Raw genomic sequence first — 8,417 nt, 5'->3', positions numbered from 1 at the left:
TGTACTTACTATATATTACAAATCTTTTAATCAACAATGAGTTTCTTTTAGTATTATTCTACGTTTTATTCTCAAAACTATTTTTACAAGGTCTTTTCTTGCTCTGTAAAATGATTACATTACTCCCACTAACTGCTAACATACAGAGATGTGGAAAACGAATCTAAATGTTATGTTTTATTTAACGACTCTCGGTATTGCCGAGGTTATATCAGCGTCGCCGGTTTGCCGGAATTTTATCCCGAAGGAGTTTTTTACTGGCTCTGGAAGGAGAAACAGATTAGAACTTCAGCTGTTGAAGTTCGTGACGCGAACTGACGAAGGGATAATGGTAATTACTCAATTATACACTTTTATGCCTGTTTTACTTTAGGGTATATTATATGTGTTTTGTTTGTGCCATTTTCATTTTAATCTGTGTGTTCTTTTACAGATTGGTTGGATCTAATAATAGGTGTGGGGGGGGGGGTGAAATCTACAAAATAGAAATTCTTTTACACAGCACGTACGGTCTAAAGACCCATGCATTGGATTTAAGAGAAAATTTTTATAATTTAGTACATCTTTATGTATAATATTGCTCAATAAATCCATCTATCTATCTAAATACCAGTAAATATACTGACATGAGCCTGTCGCATTTAAGCACACTTAAATGTCATCGACCTGATGCGGGATCGAACCCGCAATCTCGGGCATAGAAAGCCAGCGCTATACCAACTGCGACAACCAGGCCGACTAAAAAACGAATCTATTTTCAAAGAAATCTCAGATTTCAACATCGTGTTTGCCTAGTGCACATCTATTAAGAGAATGCTGCTTCATCACACATGGTATATCAATGCCGAGTAGCCTATTGCTTTTTTAAGGCAGAAGTAGCCAACTAATGACGGAATACGAAATAAATATAGTACGACAACTTCCAAATACACACCTAGTATCGGTGCAAAAAGTAAAACTTTCCTTCAAATAAATTACTGAATCCACATTTTTGCTTCAATTCAGACTCCATGTTGCATGTTTGTGTTGTGTTGGATGATTAGGTATGTTGTGTATGTTGTTGACTGTTGTGAGTTTTCTGTAAATTTTGGAAGTATATTTGTTACCAACTTTTGTTATTGTGGTGTCTAGAAAGATTATGAATTTCTTGTTCTCAGTTTCTAATGTGTAGTGTAACTTTGGGTGTATTTTGTTCATGTGTTGTTGTAAGTTTTCAATCTGTCTTTTGTTTCCTTTGCATACATCAAACACACAGCACAAGAAAATGGGTACAACTCCAACATATTTTTAATTAGTTATTTTACTACGATTTTTCAACTGCTATGGTTATCCAGCGCCTGAATGAGATGAAAGTGATAATTCCAGCGAAATAAGTCCAGGGTCCAGCGCCGAAAGTTATCCAGCATTTGCTCTTAATGTGTTGAGGGAAAACCCCGAAAAAACCTCAACTAGGTACAATATAGTTTATTATTATTTTTGAGTCAGTGACTTATCATATAATATTTAAGAAGTGATTCCTTTGTATCACATATTTTACTGTTTGTATGAACGTTTTCATCGCACGTGCGACATGATCAGATACATTTTTATAATTAACCAATATATTAACCTCAATTTTATCAATGCGTGTGAGCATAGTGAATATCAAATATCATTGAAATAAAACAATAAAACAAGAGTGAGGAGTTAAGGTTAAAATAGAAGATAAAATATGTGACAGTAAAAACATTTACAAAATACGTTACAAGCTTTCATTTACATTTTGTAATTATTAAAATGTCTATAATTAATTGGTCTTGTTTATTAGTGCAAGTGAAAGCTCGTTTAAAAATTTAATTTATCATATGTGAAATGTGTGATGTGTGTTGCCATTGTATTTATATTCGTTATTTAGAATTATTACCGATGTTAAATATTATCTGAAATAGAAGAATTAAATTAATCAACGTCTACATTAGAATAGATGTACAATTTAGGCTTACATGGTTATGTTCTAATACCCTCAAGATTTTCAAAGTTTAAAAGTGAAGCTCTTATAAATATTTTGTTTGTCGAGTAAGAATGCAATTAATTTTTTTTTTCGTACTAAAGTAAACAAGGTCTTATTTGCAGCTTATTTCATGGACATTCTTTCAGGCATGCATTAGTTGTTCCAGATGTTGCCTTAGAATTAAGTCATAAGTGAAATGGAGGTATCAGAAATAACAGAGAATATAGCTATGCAGAATGTGAGTACAAAGAAAATATTTCTTTTGACGTACTTCTAACTCATCGAAAAGAATACAGACCATGAGTCAAATTACAGGAGACGCTTGTTTAAGTGTTCAGGATTGAGATTTTCTCAGTATATTTTACTTATAGAAAGGAGTATATTAATGAGGGATTTAAATCTAATGGTTTCCTGTGCTGCATAGAATGTTCACCTGACGGGGCTTATCATTGTAAATACTATGAAGTCATACAAGAAATATCCATTGATTTTTCTGAATTAGTACAATGTAAGTTTTGGGAATCACAGAATGACGCATGTATTTGCGATAAATTTAGAACCAATATATCTCAACTTGAATTAGAAATAAACAACGATAAAGATGCAACTCAGATACACAATTTGAACAGACAAAAACCGTATCTCACAAATAGTCAAAATAAACTACATAAGAGGAAAGGAAATACTTTGTATGAGGTAAAGCGTTCTGAATGTTCGGATACATTTGAAATCCAGAAAGTCTTTCATTAAGGAAGCAGTTTGTATGGATTACCAGAAGAATCTTGCGATTCCTAAAATTTCAACAAATGAAACACATTACCGCAGGCAACTATAGTTTTTTCATGCCAAATCCATACACTTCCTACTGTGAAATCTTTATTTTCTATGTATGATGAAACGGTTTCGTAAAAAGCGCCTGATGAAGTATGCTTAATGTTATGATATTTCTATTTTGAAATTCCGTCTGACTCTGTGCGTGAATGCAATATGTTCTGTGAATCCTGTTGGGAATAGAATAACAAATTTTATTGTGATCCGATTTTTCCATATTGAATACATTTTTTTTTGTCTGTAGGCAACATTTCTAAGAAGAGGCCATTCATACCTCGAGTGCAATAATAATATGGAATTTATAAACCAGAAGATAAGATGTGAGTTTCCTGATGACTAGCGACATGAGATTGCTAACCCCAGGAAGAAACCTGCACCATTCTTCATAGTTGACTGCAAGATTGAAGAAGTATCCTATTTTATGGATGGGGAGAATTTCTGAATAGCTACTGCAAAAAGAAAGGCCTTTCCATTGCAATCTACAATGTAAAATAAGATACTAAAAGGTGTTCCTGACAATTATCAAGCGGACGGTATGAAAGCTGTAGGCTATAGTGAGTTTCTATTTCATTTGTCAAAATTATTTTATCTTTAATTTTATTTAAAAAAATACAATAAAAAATAAATCCATGGCACTACAGCCCATGAAGGGCCAAGTCCGACCAGCTGGCTGCTGGCCTCACGTTCACATGCCGAAGCAAAGGTGGACGATCACCCAACCAATATGGAGGTATCATGTGGTTAGCACGATGATCCCCCTAGCCGTTATAGCTGGTTTGTGAAACCGAATTTTCCCTACCTATCGTAGCTCCCCAAGTGCATCTCGATGCTGGGTGAGCACCTGTCCCATACACTGGCCGAAATTTCATGAGAAAATTTCTTCCCCCATGAGGATTCGAACCAGCGTGCATTCCGTTATGCGAGTTCTAAGCAGAATGCCTTAGACCGCGACACCTTGGCGTGAGACTTAATTTCATTTATCACGTTTTAATTTCAAATGCTGTTAAACATCCAAATTAGCCTATAATAATAATTTTCTAACATTATTTCAATTATATTTCAAATCACTGAAAAGAAACCAGAAGAAGAACAATGCGAGTTAAAAATCTTCAATCGCTTTATATGATGACATATTTCAAAACGGCAACATTGAATGACTTCCAAATAAAGGATCAGTTCTGCAGACCCGCAGTACAAGACTGTTGAAAGAAAAGAATTATATTTTGAAATTATACATGAAACGGCCAAGAACAAATTAAATGTTTGAAATAGGAGTGGTGTTTCACTATAATGCACGCTGTATTCCATGGATCTCGAAGTTTCCTATTTGGACCTTGATCGTCCTTACTCTGGAAGTTTACACATTGTTTGTTTATATTGCATTTTCCATTGTTGGCATCCAAATTTAGAACAAAATGACATTGTATAATTAATAATAAATCATTGTTCTTTACATTCCCCTACATCAATTTCTATTAAATTCACACATATACTAAGTATTAAGTGCTTAAACTTATTTTTTTTTTCTCGAAACTTTCTAAAATGGACCTTGATCGTTATTTCTCAACATCATGTAATGCAACTACTGACACTGGGACGATTGTAAATTGCACTGGAAAATAGTAAACTGCACTGCAAAGAAACCGAACGGTTAATCACTTACCATGTAAACTGCACTGGATGACCGAGAGTAGAAGATACAAACTGCACTGAAGCTATGTGCTGATATTTGTTGGATAGACTATACTAACAATTGAGCTTATTATGCGTGTTGATTATAAAACACTTGTTCAACACTAATACTGTATTTTATGCATGTCGATTATCAAATACTTGTTCAATACTTACTGCACTGTACCACTTCAGTTTATTATGCTTGTCGATTATCAACACTGATACTGTATTGTAGCCTATTTTGGCAAAGCTATAACATGTATTTTTTATGAATCTGAATCGATAAATTTTTCCTTCCTGGTAATCAGAAATTTGTCTTTCAACTTGAATTCGTTTCTTCTTAGTGTGTGAATTTTTCTCTCTACTTGGTGTATTGATGTTATTGACCTTTACGTAAATTTCGGTCTGAAGACTGATTAACTGATCCACAGAAATATGTATAGAGGGATGAGAAGAATTAAAAGAAGTGTGAAATGCGAATGGAAACATTTGCACCCATTCGTTGTCCTACTTGTGACCGCAGACTATGCTGTCTACATATTCGGCGGAAATGGCGCATCATCATCAATATAATTGTCAACTAAATAAGAAGAAACTTGTACTACAGACTCAGTTTCAGGTTGTATGGGAATCAGATCATGCACAAAAGCATCTCCTACTTCATCCGGCTGTAAGTAAAGCAGCTCGAATACATAGTGTAACTGTCCAGTGATAGAATCCTTGTTTTTATATTCACACGCCAGAACTAATTCCTGATTTTTTTTTCCACCAGGAATTGGTTAAATGAAAGGTCCACAGAAAATTTTCAGTATTTGCCCACACTTGTTTCTCTGCAACATGATTAGCTATTTCGAGATCTGAAATTACTGTAGCAGGCTCAAATTTCTTATTAAAGTTCTCCTCACATTTGCTACAAATGGCAAATTCAAGCAAGGCGATGTATCGATTGTCGAGAGTGTACAGACCGGGCAAAAATGTTGGGCAAAACTTAATAAAACGACAAGAACAATGACAATTTACAACATCCAGTGCAATTTATCACATATAAAATCAGTGCAGTTTACATACAGGAAGTTTGAATTCCAGTGCAATTTACTACCGCCCCTGACACTGTATAAACTTGTACGGTCAGCTTACGAAATAAAGTAGTGTATCCATCCGCAAAACATTGCTTTAGGAAATTGTTGTTTATATTATAAGAAAAACCATACATGATCGTTTATAGTTCTTTAAAAAGAAATTGGCTTATATATTAAATTATAATTCTAATGAAAATATTACAAGACTTTCGCAAAAATAAAGAACTGTAATTTGTGTTCAAATATGAAAAGCAATTAAGTTTTAAGACTGTGATTTCCAGCCGCCCTCTTTAAATCCATTTCAATGAATGACTATATATGTTGTAAAATGTTCAAACAAAGATGTTTTTGTTCTTTCGGAAAAGCACTGTTTTTACTTCAGCAAACATCTTTCCTCTCGCAAGAAGTTACTGGTGCATACATAAAATGTGAAACATTGATGTATTGGCATGACCTACGTCCACCAAAACATGCAAACATTTATTAATTTATTGTAATAGAGTCAGGTGAAGTGTTGTGGTTTGTATGTTTATGATGTTGTTGTATGTTTCTATTTCCTATACAGGTCGGCAAAGAACAGTTTCAATCAGACCAAATTATGTTACCATCGATACCCTTGTTCTATCGTCTTCTGCGCTGATTATACCGAACGTGCCGTGTGTATGTGGCCTCATCTATACCCCATAACACAGCTAACCTGTTTTCTTCACTCGGTGACCAACACTGGCCTAGTGCAATGACTAGATTCTAATTTACAAAATATACGCCTGCAGACAGTTTGCACACACATTCAGCGTTCCCAATAATAGTGCAATGCAATGTATTTCACAGTCTACAATAATTATGTCTTCCAATGTTTCAATTACATGTTGTGGGTTCTTTCAAGAAGAGCTATATTATGCTGACATAACTTAATGAAACCTCCATTGTTTGTCCACCTGGTGGAATTCTGTTGAAAACTAATATACTTTTAGAGTAAGTCCTAGATAAAATCACGTGGCATACTTTATTGGCATATTGTTCCTAAGTCGGTTACAAAAGCTAAAGTCACTATCGAATGGAGGTCACTTGTGTACAGTATACTATACGAGAACGCCAGTCAACTACCAGCACACGTACATCGCTCATCACGTGTGAATTTCACAAAGCACTGTATGACGCTTCTTGCATAATAACTAGCTGCACGTCTATCGTCTTGAGAGGGTGCAAGATTTCACTGAGGAGGACCCCCACGATGAATGCAATTTTGTCAATGGATTGTGCAGCTTTCTGACAATGATCGCAATTGAGGAGCTTGCTGGAAAAATGACCTCAGTTGAAATACCTTGTTTTGGGAAAACAACCAATCAAAGAAATAGAGGCAATTTTTTTGTTGATAAAATTTTGTTAGTTGTGAATATAACCATTATTTGAAATAGTTCATATTCTCCCTTTATAATTTGATATTTAAATTCCTATAGAAAATTAAGATATTGCCAAAATAAAGACATTTTAGAGACATAGCTGAAGTCATTTTCCCATCAATCCATATATTGATGAGAAATGTGAACCGCATGTGTCTATTACGAATTATATATTGACTGCAAAAATGAGAAAAACATTTTTTTTTTTCATTCTGAGAATTTTAAGAAACATTTTCTTTAACAGAAATTGAATTAAATGTTAATTATTTTCCAATCACTGGCTTGTGTTTTCAGCCTCAGGAAATATAGCCTATGTTCATTGTCAGAAATATTACAAACACCCCTCTGAAGATTCTTCTTCATGAAGCTACAGCTCTAACTTTTGCTACGCAAATTTTGTACTGCAGCTGCAGTACAAAAGTTGCGTGTCGTGTTCACACTACTTTTCGTCCTGCGCAACCCGAGCGCTGCAAAAGTTGCAACTGGAATTTGCGAGTCTGTTCACACACAAGGCGCTACTTTTGCAGTCGCAGTCTAGCTGCAGTTTTCCATCTCCGTGTTGACTTTTCAATATATATTTTGTGGTTATGTTCGCATTAGGCTTTTGGATTATGGAACTCATGGGATAGCTTACTTATCTATTGTTTGCTTTTCTGTCCTAACTTGTATTCAGAAATTGGCATTATTTTTACTATAAAGCTATTAAAAACGCCTATATACATAAATGATAACCAACAGCATATTCATGTAATCAACGTTGGGAACCCTCCAGTTTGAAACTATGCTACGAAAAAAAAAAAAAAAAAAGAATTATATCGTCAGCAAATATAATCTGACTGTGTTGTATATTTAGTAACTGTTACAAATAATTTATTTTCCATCACATCTAACATTAAAATATATCCAAACAATAAAAGTAGGCCCATCATTGGCACATTTGGGTGGCAACACTGGTCGCAACCGCTTTAAAAGTTTCAGCAAAACCGATATAAAAAAATGCTGCGGCTGCAACCCTGAGAACCCTGTTCACACGTCGCTACTTACAAGCTGCGCGCAGCTTGAGAAAGTAGCGGGCAACAGGTTCGGCAGTTGGACCGTTATTCACACGTGACAGTACGAGAGTTGAGTAGTATTTTGTACTACAGCGCTGCAAATGTAGCGACGTGTGACCGTACCTTTAGTAAATGAACCATAAGACAAATAATGGGAGTAGAAAAAACAATGTTCGATACCATAAGAACTAAACGACTTCTGTGGCATGGCCACACTGAGCGTATGAATATAGATATATGGTCGAAGAAAGTGTGGCAATGGTCTCTTTCACAACATTGAAGCCTTCTTCCAGTCTTTGAAGAATTTTAACACCAAATTTCCTGTGTTTTTTAATTCCCCGCCGTTCCTCTTCAACGGTAGAAAACAAGGCACATTTACGTCAAAGAG

At 34.8% G+C, this 8,417-nt stretch overlaps 1 protein-coding gene across 3 annotated transcripts in view; it reads right to left on the bottom strand.

Annotated features, from left to right (window-relative positions):
* The window catches only part of LOC138697977 (tyramine receptor 1-like), a 689,651-nt gene that overhangs the window by 409,131 nt on the left and 272,103 nt on the right, over nt 1-8,417 (bottom strand). The window lies entirely within an intron of this gene.

The sequence above is a fragment of the Periplaneta americana genome, chromosome 4 (genome assembly GCF_040183065.1).
Source record: "Periplaneta americana isolate PAMFEO1 chromosome 4, P.americana_PAMFEO1_priV1, whole genome shotgun sequence".
NCBI classification, from domain to species: domain Eukaryota; kingdom Metazoa; phylum Arthropoda; class Insecta; order Blattodea; family Blattidae; genus Periplaneta; species Periplaneta americana.
Note: the sequence above shows the minus strand (reverse complement) of the source record. Positions and strands in the feature narration are given on the sequence as shown.